Raw genomic sequence first — 12,811 nt, 5'->3', positions numbered from 1 at the left:
CTCCCACATGTCTGTCTAGCCACACCAAACTCAGTACACATTTCAGAGTATTGAATAACCACAGCATTTCACATTTAATGAAAGCTTTTACCAGTCCAATCTTATATCTCCCAACATTAGTGGAAATGTTTGAGCAAAGCTTTCTCTTCACTGCCAAGTAGATTCAAAATGTTTATGGTTACATAAGTAGCCTACAGATATGGAAAATGCAGCAATACTGGGAGGCTTCATTTGAAAAACAGAAAGGAGCAAATGTAAGGGACACATCATAGTAAAAAAATATGTAAAAAATAACAATTCTAACAGGCAATACAAGAAAACTAGTACATAAAAAGACAATATAATAACTAAATATAAGAAGCAATAAACTTATATAATAAGAGAAGGTTTTCATGTGGGTTAGGCCCTTAATGACCCACAGCCCCTCAGTCTCCATAGGATAACATGGGATAACTCGACCCCCTAGGAACTGGTTACTTTTCAGTTAAGGGGCTACCGGAGGAGTTTTGGGCTCTTTAGTCAAAAAAACTTGACCCTCCCTTTACCAATAATACATTTTTCTATAATCCTCCATTTCCATGTTAACAAGCATGCAATATGAAAATCTGAGATTGTGGAGAACACTAAATGGTCTACAGAATAAGCATGTATTCAAACCTTTAAATAAAAAACACTCATTCATTTTCGAAAAAATGTAACTGCTACTGAATTTACTTTTGACCATCAAAACGTTAGTTTATCGCCTGTAACTCCGTGATAGAAGGAATTAACAGGAAGAGATTTGGCTGATAGGAGGAGGTTAACATGCTCTATGTTTCGACCTGAGGAAGTCTGTCTGTCATCATTGCACTCAGAGAAAACTGGAATGTTTCATCCGTCCTGCGTTTCAATCGTCCCGGCTCTCCCTACATTTATATATTTATATATTTATATACACACAGTATATACACACACAGTATGAAAAGAGCTATGTAGCCTAATAGTGGTGAAAATGCCAAGCCCTTCATTTAGTTTAGAATTGTATCGCCCCCAAACAGACAATATCTTAATTTAAATATTGGAATCAGCTTTAAAAAAATCTCAAAAGTGTTTCATGTGAGACATCTTGTCATATAAAAGCCTTGTATGTCATGTCCCGTTACACTGATAACATGTTTTAATAACATTGCAATACATTGTTAATAAAAGTACACTTCTGCCGTAATTGCAACAATTATGAAATGTTTTGCAATGTCATATTTTATGTTGCTCAAATACAGTGGTGAAATGAAACAGAGTACATTGACTCAAGTACTGTCCTCAAATACAATTTTGAAATGCTTGTACTTTAGTATTAGGCTATATACATCTACTTTATTTCAGAGGAAAATATTGTACTTTTTACTTCACTACATATATCTGACATCTAGTTACACACAATTATTATTTTCTTATTAATACAAAACATAATCAACAAATAAATTATTATATACAAGTATAGATTAAGCTACTATATAAAGTTGTTTGAATTAGCCCTACATTTTACCAGCTGAAACCTTAGGGTAAATAATCACCTTGAAATGTGTTTATACACATGTACATCTGTGATTATAGTCTAATAGTAAAAAAATAATATATATTATGATGAAGTGGGTCATTTTGCTTGCTAAGTAGCTTACAAGTTTTGAAGCTTGAAGTACATTTTTGGACAGTTAATACATATGTACTTGTACTTCTTATTTAAGTACAACATCTCAGTATTTCTTCCAACACTGCTCGGATCTTAAAGCAAGATGTTTTCCAACACATTCCTAATTGTAGTATCATAATCCTTCTCTTTTTGGAGCCTAGAAAAAAGCAAGAAAAGACTGAAAAAGAGACAGACTGTGAACACATGAACACTGTGGAATGTGAGGTTTACTTTAGGCTCTTCAGGTTTCATAAACAGTCTGCCTTACTAAAAATACTCTGGGTTACTTCTTGGAATACTGAGCCAAGTGAAAGGGAATCTCCGGGCTATGTTTTTTTAATTTTAAATTGAAAACCTTCGGAGATGAACACATATGTACCCTTTCTGAATCATTCAAATCATGCTATTGAACATCACTTTAACTTTCTCGCTATTCTCAACCTTAGTGTAGCATATAGCTGTTTCTTTTCACTTTGGCACAATGTAGAACTTAGAATAAATACTTTTTATGTAAAAGTGGCAAAGGCAGAGCAGAGGTTGCTCTTTTGAAACAGTGTGTGTGTTGAAAGGTGTGTCTGTGTGATTTACTATGGAGATTATGTCTTGTCTCCACACGTCATGCCGGTTTACAGTATAGCCTTGACAACCACTGAAACATGATAACATGTAGGATTCATGGCAACCCTTGGACTTGGACTACACCTCTCTGTTACATAACCACCATCCTGTCCCTTCACAGTACAGAAGCCATTCTCCCCTCTTTCTTTCTAACAAGTTTTCAGAGACATCATATTTATTCCTAAGAAGGCTTTAGCCTAATTGCTTAAGAAGAAAATGCAAAAACTGAATACTGAAATAAATCTTTTTTTTTTAAATGAACTGTTTATACAAAAGAGTGAAATGTTAAAACATTTAAAAAATGCTAAATAATTGTTGTTTACTGCTCCTTTTTGGTGGTCGTTGGTGGCCCAATGAACAAAGCCAATCAATGCACACGCAAACAGTGTGGGCTTACCATGTGTCCTCCACTAGAGGGGGACAGAAGGATGTGCCGTCATGGGAAGATGTCTCGCTCTGGTTTTGAGTTGCCTACTCTTCAGTCTACACTTGATGTATCTGTATAATAAAACTGTAAGTGCATCATCCCACAGAAAGCATGGACACGTTAAGAAACATTTTCCTTTCACAAGCTTGCCCTACCTGGCTGGTATTACTACAGCATGTTTGACTGATGTGTCTAAGGGTTTGGTCCTCGAGGTCTTAGGTGCTTGAGTGAAGATTTAAAAAGGAAAATAGAAGAGAACATTTTGGCGGGTCAATGTATATTACTGCACTTATTAATCGTTCAATTTGCATTATTTTTTGACTTGAATTAGACACTGTGTAATTGGTCTAAAAGGCACATTCATCCATTGCAGTTGCAGTCAAGTAAACATCATCATTCACTGTTTTGGCTATTAATTAAAACAGTCAATTATTATTAGATATATTATTTAAAAAATATGTAGGAACCGAAGTTGACTTAATCCCAGTGTTGTGTTTGTATCTACTCATGTTTAAATTTATATATTTGTACAGTTGTTTGCTGTTAATGTACATTATAGTCACCAAAAAGTATTGGATATGATTAGGCCTTAATTGTGACGGATCTCATGCCCTCTGTTCATGTTTTTTTGACTACTGCGATGGTACCCTGTTCTGGTCAGATAGAAGAAAACCGGGGTTTAGATAGTCAGCGGGAGTCGTAGTGCAAAAAGACTTTTGTTAAATGTTGTGATGTGTTTGGATGAAAATAGAAAACTTGGCTGTACAGGAAAGTTTGCAAATAAGGCTCCACGAGTGCAAATGAATAAACAAAATAAGTGGAAAAAATTGTTGGAACGAGTCAAGACCAATCATGCCTACTGCTAAGATTCTGAACTGGATTTGGTAGTTCAATTTTGCAACTACAAATTATTTGATTTGTATGTTACTGTTTTCTTTTTATACTCCACATCCGGGACTTTGTGCTCTTTTGTAAATGACTGTTTGAGGAATCTTATTTGCGTGAGAATAAACAGGTTTTCAGTTTTTGTGGGGACCTCCACTGCAATCTTACCCAGCTTGTCCTCCCCCTAACATCCCTCCCTGAGTGTGGGAAACTCACATGCCAGCCTCAGTCCTTCCTCCCTCTCGGAGGTGTTCTGTTCCTGCCGTTGACATTGGCATTTCCATTAGCAGCAGCATCTTTTTGTCCTATCAACATGGTCCAGAGACCCCGATCTGTTCATTTACTCATCAGCTGTGTCATACGTGAAGGGAAACTGAACATGAAAATAGGGTTAGCCTTGAGGAAGATAAGGGCAATGTCAGACCTCACGTGAAAAAGTACACGTGCAGCTAACAGTAGTAGCAGGAAAGCTGAATTGATTAAAATTAGAAATGAATTACATGTATGTGTATGTGACAATAAAGTACCTTTACATGACATTTCATAAATCTCATCATTGCTATTCAGACTTGAAGGGGGGCTGAGGGAAGTGTGTGTGCATTTCATTGTCTAACTCACTTTACCTTTGCCCTTCAGCAGGCACATGAATGACACTCTAATGCCCCAGACCAGCAGTTAACAGTTATAAACTCTGGGGGACCGTGGCTTAAATGGTCCCTTCCAGCAGGACAAATTACAAAACAAATAGAGGCCTGTATCCCCTAAAGCCTGCTTGCTGAGCTGCGGCAGCCGTGACACAGGAGGCCTAAGCTGGAAAAACAAAAGTCTGTATAAGGTGGTGTTGTGGAAATAAAAATGTAAGAGTAAACAGATGCAAGGTGATGAGTTGTTTGTTCCATGACAATGTTGGTTGGCAAGGTCGAATAACTTAACCTGTACTGAACAGGAGTTTATGAGGCATCAAATATAACTTGATCCCAACCCTGAGCCGTCTTTCGTAGTATTACTTCTTGGACAAAGCCAGAGTTCACAGAGTTTTAGCTTGTTTCTTACTTTGTCCTTATTTACCCTTTAAAGCTAAATAAAAGGAGAAGTAATATTGTTTGCCACAGAATTCCTTTCTTTTTGAAAGTGAAATAAAGTAGATCAATATCGCGATTAGTGAGTTTCAGTTTCAGTTCATTACTTTGGCTGTTCGGCCCACAACTTCACAGTTCTGATTCACTCTGACACGCGTTGAACATAGTGAAGCGTTTAGCTGCTAAAGAGCCATATATTCAAGGTAACTTTATTGTCCCAGAGGGGTAACTGTTTGTACAACCTGCAGACAGACATAAGGACAGGACACACAACAATAAAAAAAAACATGAAATCCCACAGTATCTAAAACACAACAGTGAATACAATACATTTAAAACAGGTCTGGCAAATTGTTTGAAATGGAAATTGGGAAAACTGAGTTTCTGAGTCTATTGGACGTGCATCTGGGCATGGAGTGCCTGCAGCCTGAGGAACGTAGCTTAAACTGGCAGGACAAGGGGTGGCTAGGGTCAGCTGCAATAGGGCCTTCTTTGCCACTCTGTTGGAGTAGATGTGGGAGAGAGTGGGGAGGTTGATGCCTGCAATCTTGCTACATGTCCTGACAAAACTCTCTAGTTGTTTGTTTTTGATGGACAGAGAACCAAACCAGCAGATAAAACAGAAGGTTAAAACAGTCTTGGGGTTGAAAATGGGGTTGATAAGAGTGGTGAAACTGAGTCATGCAGTAAATACTGCAATGAAATTAAACCAAAACTATCAGCTAAAAGAGGCAGAAAAGCTCCGTAAAGCTGCAGAGTTGGGTGATAATGCTCTGTTGGTTCATCACCCAGTCACATCACATGAAGTCCTTTAATTAATAAAAATAATTATAATTATTATTACATTTGTGCAGTGAAGGTGAACTGTTCACGTATGGTGGGTCAGTGAGTGCAAGTCTGTTCCTGCAAGTACAAAATGTGTGTGGGTGTCTCTATATCTGACTGAATACATAAGGTAGCATGGTGAATAGTTGACATAACACCAGCTACCAACTTAGCTGCATGTTCACAATACTGACCTCAGCTTAATGCATGACTCTAGTGAAAGCTCCCTTTAGATGCAATTAAATAAGGTGTTACGTACGTGATACAGATTCTGGAGAGATTCAGCTGCTCAGTTTGAACCAACAGAAGCTGACCATCGTGTACCAGCTCTTTTTATGTTTGCTCAGATTTCTCTGGCTATTTAGCTAAGCACTTAGACATTCGTCAACGAACCTGCTTGTAATTACACGCTCTTATCTGCAGAATTACATCTGATGTTGCTGCTGGAGAATACTCACCTTAGATGGTAAGTTGGGCCATCAGCAGTCAGTGCTGTAGATCTGAAATACATAAGGATAATTCAGCAAAGCAAAGATTAGGCCAAGAATAAAGTGAACACTTGTGCATGTGTGCAGTAAGTTTCTATGATTTAGTGAGGCAGTGGCTTGCAAAGTTTAGCCCAAATTTCCTGAAATTACAAAGGTGTCAGGTTGACAGTATAGTAAGCAGCCATGCTCACCTAAGTGTCCTATTATAAAAACGGAAGGGGCTAGGTGGAGGTTTACTTACTAGCAAGGTAAAAAGACTTTACATACAATAATTTGTCAGCAAAAGAATCAACTGTAAGAAGTATATATTCCACATAAGGTTTTGACCCAGAGGTTTAGAAACAGTACCTAATTATAATAAAGAGGACCTGCACATGCTCTGTGCAGTGTGAAAGTAGGTAAACGTTGGAATGGCAAATTAAGATACAGAAAATCAACATTTTTCATCATAAAGTGATGGAAATTTGTCTTGAATATGGCTCAAAAATAAAAACACATCAAGTGTACATCAAATAAAATCATATTGGATTTAAAAAAAAAAAAAAAAAAACATGACTGCAAAAAGAAGTAAAGTGGACGTTCTGTATTTGCAGCGTTCTCCACTGCTTTTTAATTTCATAGTTGAATGCCTGGTGCTGACTGTCCGGAGTCGCTCTGACAGAGGAGCGCCGGCTCCTGTTTTTTTAATCGTGTTTACAATATAAAGTAACAAAATACCAATTTATTCATTTAAATGCACTTGTCTAATACAGTTGTATGTAGTAAATCAGCAACCAATGTGCCAAGCAACTGTTGTCTCTATTCAACATGGAGAAACAGCTGGAGTTCCTGGTTTACCACGCCATCATCACTTCTGCAGTTTTAGCCGGACCAGGCACCTCTCCTTAACCTGTCTCTCTTAGTTAAGCTGTTATAGTTCTAGACTGCCAGAGGATTTCCTTTCCTTCCTTCATTTGACCCACTGAGCTGCTCTACCCTCTCCCTTTCCCTTTGTGTGCATCCTGTCCCAGACATGCTTGTTACTAACCTAGTTCTGGGGAGTTGACCCCCCCGGGGTCCTTGTGTTTTCTCTTCGCGCAGCATATTTCCTTGGACTAGGATGGCAACAATATCTTGGTTGCAGCTGTTGCCGTGGTACTGCTGCTCTTCCTGCTACACCCTGCTACGCTCTGCGATGCCCTGCAGTGTCCTGCTGTGTCCTGCTGAACCCTGCTGCATCCCGCCACATCCAACCTATGCTCTGCTAGGCCACACTACACCCTGTAACACCCTGCAGTGTCCTGCTATGACATGAACTACTACGACTTTCATATGTAGTCACTGTTCCATTATCTTTATTGTGACTTTTAGTGCCACTGTGCATCACACCCTCAACCAGCACGTCACACTCCGCCTACCAAGAGCCTGGGTCTGTCTGAGGTTTCTTCCCAAACAAGAGTTTTTCCTCGCCACTGTCACACTAATTGCTTTCTCTTGGGGGAATTACTAGAATAGTTGGGGCTTTGTCAATTATAGAGTGTGGTCTAGACCTAATCTGTAGAGTGCTCCGAGATAACTTTTGTTATGATTTCATACATAAATAAAATTGAATTGAATTGAATCACTTGACTGTAACAAAGCAGTAGAAGAACCATAAATGTGCTGATGTCAGTGTACTGCATTAACCATCCCCATCCTCCATTAATGCGCTTCAGGTCAAGGCAAACACTCGTGCCCTCGATTCTGTCGGCCGAGGGAAGAAGCCGCTGCAGCTGACTGTGGTGGTCAGCTGGCATGCCGGCCTCATTGTGTGCCCACACAGCTGTGACCTTCCAAGACCTTCTCAGGTATCACCAAGGAATCTGCCCTCCTGATTGAGATTCCATGTAAGAAGTGCAGCTTCTGATAATCTGTGTCAAGTTTACAGTGTGTCAGCCTCCAAAGTCTTTCACCTTTTGTTTTGCAGATTGAGTACAGTCGGCGCCTGGCTGCGATGTCAGTGAACCTTGCAGAAATCGTGATATGATGCATCTTTAAAACTCTACCTCAACCATGCCGGTCGGTTTACGCAGCACATTAGGCTGAAAATACAGTTGTGTTCGAAATAATAGCAGTGCCTCAACAGCAGCAAGAAAATCACTGGTTTTATTAACATTTCAAACTCTATACCCCAGATAAGTTTCTGGGGGGTAAAATAAAGGTATAGAAAACCAACAAACCCAACAGGACAGCCATGCATACTGTGGATTCTGTGAAATTGAATGATTAACTGAAAAGGGTGTGTTCAAAAAAATAGCAGTGGTGAGTTCAATTAGAGAGGGCATCAATTAGGGAGGGTATTCTGGGAAAAAAGGGTGTTAACAGGTGATCCGTATTTAAGGATCAAGACAACTGGCATGCTGGCTGTGCATTTCTCCTGAAAAAACAATGAAAATGGGTCGTTCAAGACACTGTTCTGAAGATGAGCGTTTCCTAATAAAAAAATTGATTAAAGAAGGGAAAACATACAAAGAGGTGCAGAAAATCATTGGCTGTTCAGCTAAAATGATCTCAAATGCCCTGAAATGGGAGCAAAAAACTGAAAAACGAGGAAGAAAAAGAAAGACAACCCCTCGAATGGACAGAAGAATAGCCAAACTGGCGAAGACAGCCAATGATGATCCAAGAGGATCAAGCAAGACCTTCAGTTGACAGTGGTACTGTGACACATCAGAAGACGTCTTATTGAGGTTAACCTTCCAGCAAGAAGCCCCCGCAAAGTCCACTGTGAGAAAAAGACATGTGCAGAAGCGTTTACAATTTGCCAAAGAGCACATTGACTGGCCTGAAAAGAAATGGCATAATTTGTGGACAGATGAAAGCAAGATTGTTCTTTTTGGGTCTAAGGGTCACAGGCAGTATGTCAGACGCCCTGCAAACACAGAATTCAAGCCACAGTACTCACTGAAGACCATTAAGCATGGTGGTGCAAGCATCATGATATGGGGATGTTTTTCATACTATGGTGTTGGTCCGATTCACCGCATACAAGGGATCATGGATCAGTTCCAGTACATCAGGATCCTGGAAGAGGTCATGCTGCCATATGCTGAGGAGGAAATGCCGTTGAGGTGGACCTTTCAACAGGATAATGACCCCAAACACACCAGCAAGCGAGCAAAAGCATGGTTCCAGATGAACAAGATTCAACTGATGGAGTGGCCAGCACAATCCCCGGACCTTAATCCCATTGAAAACTTGTGGGCTGACATAAAAAGTGCAGTGCATGAGGCAAAACCAAGAAACGCTGAGGAATTGTGGAATACAGTGCAATTATCCGGGCTGCAATACCTGTGGAACGATGCCAGAAGTTGGTTGACTCCATGCACACAGATGTGAAGCAGTCATCGGAAACCGTGGTTTTGCGACAAAATATTAGTTTAGGATACTCAGCTGGTTCAATTATCAAGAATTTCTTTGTTTGTACAGTACATTTTTGAGTTTCCAAGGAAGATGGCAACACTGCTATTCTTTTGAACATGCCATTTCTTACTTTATTTGAAATATTATATTTATTTAAGTTTTGATGACTTTGCGCAAGTTGTTTGCTTTGGAATAGAATGTACTGTGTCCACTGTATCTGTGTTCATTAAAGTACAATTTCTTTGAAGAATTTTGACATTGACTCATTTTTCTAAAGGCACTGCTATTATTTCGAACACAACTGTACCTTGCAGTAAAAGCAGCTCTTAAATTTGACCTGACTGCTTGCTGCATGTCACCCAGTGTGTCTGCTTCATGACTTACTGTCTTGGAAGCTGTGTTAAATGGCTCTATCATACATTGTGTAATCGCAAGAATTTTTGGATTCATGAGATTGTCTGTTGTTGGCTCAGATTGTCTGTTTGTTTTATTGTCTGTCAGCAGGATTACAGGATAACTACTGGCTGATTTCCATGACACTTGTTGGAAGGGCGTAGAATGGGCCAAGGAAAAACCCATTCAGTGCTCAAAGTTGGCCGGGACTCACCGGTACACAGTACCGGCACTTCTACATTTTACTCTTAAGCGTACCTGCACTTTTTCTCGCATAGAGCCTACTGCTACTTCCTGCATGTAGCCGGTACTCAACCACTGACAGAGAGAGACTCTGTGTAAGAATGAATGGTAATGACCCTAACGTTACATAAACTACACTACCCAGAGGGCACTACGTGGATTACCTCAGATCTTGACGAATCACGTAAAGGCAAGCAGTCGGCCCACCCTATGAGAAGTTTGCTTCTCCACGGACGCTACTCTGAAGCCTGACCCCAAAAGATTTTTCACACCTGAAAACCAAGAAAAAAAGAAGTGTGTTGAGTTTGCAAGTTGTTATGTTAGCCAGGCTTCTACAGCCAGGCTTCTAAATTTTTTGTTAACAGTGCCAGATAGCATAAGTGCTGCAGAGAAAATCGGAAAAATGAGTTCCCAACTGTGCAAATTCATACTGCATTAACATTTTGAGATGCCTTGGCGGAGGTCTGCTCCGAGTGTTCCTCTAGTTCTTATTATGGACAGTTTTATTTTTCGTGACAGTGATAGTGTAGGTTTTTATATGCCTTTCTGTCATGCAAAACAGGTATTGTTCTTTTTTTAACATTGCGTAAAAAGGTTTTCAATAAGTAATAAGTAAAACCCAATTTTCTTTACTCGGCACACAACTGAAAATGTAAGAAGATACAGAGCAGATGAAATTCCCACCTACTTTTCAACCTAATTTGCCTTGATCCACATTAATAAAGTCAAATTTAAAATGTAGTGAAGTTGGGTGCCCAGATAGCTCAGTTGGTAGAGCGGGCACCCGTATTTAGAGGCTTACTCCTCGATGTAGCAGGCCCGGGATTGACTTCAACCTGCGGCCCTTTGCTGCATGTCATTTTCCCCCTCTCTCCCCTTGCATCTCTTCTGCTGTCCTATCAAAATAAAGGCTGAAAATGCCACAAAAATAATATTTTTAAAATGTAGTGAAGTTGGCACATTTTCTAGAAAAGAAACATCTGTCTAACATCATTAAAGGAAGATTTTCCGCCCCACAAGTTTTTTTTAGTTGATGGTCTTTTGGTATGTCATGGTATTTACTGTGTGTATAAATGAATAACAGATGCCTTGTGGCTGTGTGTTAAAAGCAGACATGCAGTTTGAACCAGACTATAGGGGGGTGAAGGCAGGTGGTGTTGGTCAGGTCAGCCAGCAGCTGCTTATTTCACTGTGTTATCATTTGCTTGCTTGTTTTCCTTTTAAATTTTATTTACAGATCCAGAATTCCCAGCTGTTCCTGTCGTTAAACAGAATGTTGCTTTTCAGGTCTGAACAACAGAGTGTCTGGCACACTTTATTTTATCTCACAGACTTACCGAGCTGTTCATGGAAGCTCTAGCTGTAGGTGTGACTGTTTTTTGTGACATACACAGAGTGTGACAAAATACAAAAGTATTTCCTGTGCCAAACACTACTATTGTCCCAAGATAATCTAATTGAGTGTGAGCTAGATATAGCGCAAGTGAAATACAAACATTTGGCTCAGGGCAACACTTGGTTCGATGTAAAGCACTGTTAAACCCCCACAACAACTGGGACTAGTGTCACCAATTAGCACAGAGGGAGAAGGTAGAGAGACACGAGGGTGACAGAGGATTGAGTGTCAGGACCGAAGACTAAAGAATGAGCTCACTAATGATAAGGTCAGGAGAACAACAAATAATGGTGATAAACACAACAGATGATAATGAGACAATCCTGTGAAAGGCTGGTGCATGGAAGGAACTTGTGTTTCATTACAAAATGTTGTTTATTGCTGCCCTAATTTCACACAGGATCCTAATCCATTAATTGAACATAATTATTTGATTCATGAAATGTTTTGGGGGATTTCAAGTTACTTAATGAGCATCATAAAAGGGAGTTTGACGGTTAGAGAGAAACTAAGTTCTTTGTGTTTGTTAATGTTATCTAATGGCTGAGTATATGTTTTATATATATTTTTTTTTATTAGATGAATATTGTAGGGCAAGATGCATTACCAGAAAATCTTCTCTAAATAGACTGATGCCACATATCATAGCATTTATAGTCTAAACTAATTTGCAAAGGCTTGTCCCTTCATCACGGCCTGCGTCCGATAGAGCAGCAACCGAACCCGACCCGAGCCCGGCAAGATATTTATGTCCAAGCCTTTTTTCTTACACTTATGACGCATGTACGTTTGTTTGTGAAGAAAGCTCGCTTTTATGAAGTAACTGTAGGAAGGCATTGGGAAATGTCAACAGATGAGTGCATCCCCGCACACGGGGCAACATGCGTAAATAATCTGTTTAATTTAAAATGTTCAATGTGTTAACCTTTCCTGATTGCTTAGTTTCTGACAGTGGTCAGAAAACCAGGGGAGACTCTGGGTTACCTCCAGGGCTGACGTTATAAAATGAATAACGCCGGGGTTAAAAAAAACTCTGCTCTGGTAACATATACACCTCTGCTTCTTCTTTCTCTTTCTCTCTTCTACCCACTTTTCACACACACACATACACACACTAACTTCTCTTAAGCACCATTTTTACAACATATGCCTTTTCGTGCTGATGTGACCGAGCCCGACCAGAACCCAAACATTATTTCTAAATATCTGTCTGAACGTGGCCGGCCCATCGGGTACCGTTGGGTCCCGTCGGGCTCTGTTCGGGTATCCATCCTCTAGCTCAATGTTTCCCAAACTTAGGGGGACCCAAAATGGGTCGCAGACCCGTTTTGTTGGGTCGCCAATTGGCAGAGTAAAATTGGCAGAGTAAAATGCATATCAATGTTATGTGAATGAGCGTTCTTTTTT

At 39.8% G+C, this 12,811-nt stretch overlaps 2 long non-coding RNA genes across 2 annotated transcripts in view; one reads left to right on the top strand and one right to left on the bottom strand.

Annotated features, from left to right (window-relative positions):
- LOC116695577 (uncharacterized) overlaps window positions 1–10,899 on the top strand; it is a 24,904-nt gene extending 14,005 nt beyond the window's left edge. Inside the window, exon 3 of the long non-coding RNA XR_004333499.1 lies at window positions 10,756–10,899. This is a non-coding gene — a long non-coding RNA (uncharacterized LOC116695577). The remainder of the gene's footprint in view (window positions 1–10,755) is intronic.
- The window catches only part of LOC116695574 (uncharacterized), a 19,457-nt gene continuing 16,596 nt past the window's right edge, over window positions 9,951–12,811 (bottom strand). The window contains exon 4 of the long non-coding RNA XR_004333497.1: window positions 9,951–10,280. This is a non-coding gene — a long non-coding RNA (uncharacterized LOC116695574). The remainder of the gene's footprint in view (window positions 10,281–12,811) is intronic.

This window comes from Etheostoma spectabile, chromosome 9, assembly GCF_008692095.1.
Source record: "Etheostoma spectabile isolate EspeVRDwgs_2016 chromosome 9, UIUC_Espe_1.0, whole genome shotgun sequence".
Classification (NCBI taxonomy): domain Eukaryota; kingdom Metazoa; phylum Chordata; class Actinopteri; order Perciformes; family Percidae; genus Etheostoma; species Etheostoma spectabile.
This window is presented reverse-complemented; position numbering and strand designations above follow the sequence as displayed.